Genomic DNA, 1,717 nt, shown 5'->3' with positions numbered 1-1,717 from the left:
GACAGACCGAACGGGCATACCACTCCATTGACACAGGTAATGCTCACCCAATTAGAACCCCACCCTACCGGGAGTCACCTCATGCCCAATCTGCTATACAAAGGAAGATCCAGGACATGCTACAGATGGGTATAATACGCCCCTCTAAGAGTGCATGGGCATCTCCAGTGGTTCAAGTTCCTAAACCAGATGGGGAAAATACGCTTTTGCGTGGACTACCGTAAGCTAAATGCTGTAACTCGTCCTGACAACTATCCAATGCCACGCACAGATGAGCTATTGGAGAAATTGGGACATGCCCAATTCATCTCTACCTTAGACTTAACCAAGGGGTACTGGCAAGTACCACTAGATGAAACCACCAAGGAAAGGTCAGCCTTCGTCACCCAGGCAGGGGTGTATGAATTTAATGTACTCCCTTTCAGGCTGCGAAATGCACCCGCCACCTTCCAAAGACTTGTAGATGGTCTCCTAGCGGGATTGGGAGAATCTGCAGTTGCCTACCTCGATGATGTGGCCATTTTTTCTGATTCATGGGCAGAACACCTGGAGCACCTGGAAAAAGTCTTCGAGCGCATCAGGCAGGCAGGACTAACTGTTAAGGCTAAAAAGTGTCAAATAGGCCAAAACAGAGTGACTTACCTGGGGCACCAGGTGGGTCAAGGAACTATAAATCCCCTACAGGCCAAAGTGGATGCTATCCAAAAGTGGCCGGTTCCAAAGTCAAAGAAACAGGTCCAATCCTTCTTAGGCTTGTCCGGATATTATAGGCGATTTGTACCACACTACAGCCAAATCGCCACCCCGCTGACAGACCTAACCAGAAAGAAACAGCCAAATGCAGTTCAGTGGACTGATGAGTGTCAAAAGGCCTTTAACCAGCTTAAGGCGACACTCATGTCTGACCCTGTGCTAAGGGCCCCAGACTTTGACAAACCGTTCCTAGTAACCACAGATGCGTCCGAGCGGGGCGTCGGAGCAGTTTTAATGCAGGAAGGACCGGATCAAGAATTCCATCCTGTTGTGTTTCTCAGCAAGAAACTGTCTGAGAGGGAAAGCCATTGGTCAATCAGCGAAAAGGAATGCTACGCCATTGTGTACGCGCTGGAAAAGCTACGCCCATACGTTTGGGGACGGCGTTTCCAACTACAAACAGACCATGCTGCGCTACAGTGGCTTCATACCGCCAAGGGGAATAACAAAAAACTTCTTCAGTGGAGTTTAGCTCTCCAAGATTTTGATTTTGAAACACAACACATTTCAGGAGCTTCTAACAAAGCGGCTGATGCACTCTCCCGGGAAAGTTTCCCAAAATCAACTGGTTAAACATTGTTCTTGGAATGTGGAACATATTGTTAGTTTTTATATAATCAGTAGTATGTCTAAAGGTGCATGTGTCTTATTAACTCTGTTTTCTCCTAGAGCTCCAGGAAGAAATCACAGCCAGTGTGGAACCGGCTGTCCAACACTATCTGTGATTTGGGGTGCGTGTCATAACTATAAAGGGAAGGGTAACAGCCCTCCTGTGTACAGTACTATAAAATCCCTCCTGGCCAGAGACTCCAAAATCCTTTTACCTGTAAAGGGTTAAGAAGCTCAGGTAACCTGGCTGACACCTGACCCAAAGGACCAATATGGGGACAAGATACTTTCAAATCTTGGTGGGGGGAAGGCTTTTGTTTGTGCTCTTTGTTTTGGGGGTTGTTCGCTCTTGGGA

The sequence above is a fragment of the Emys orbicularis genome, chromosome 10, assembly GCF_028017835.1.
Source record: "Emys orbicularis isolate rEmyOrb1 chromosome 10, rEmyOrb1.hap1, whole genome shotgun sequence".
Lineage (NCBI taxonomy): Eukaryota > Metazoa > Chordata > Testudines > Emydidae > Emys > Emys orbicularis.
Note: the sequence above shows the minus strand (reverse complement) of the source record.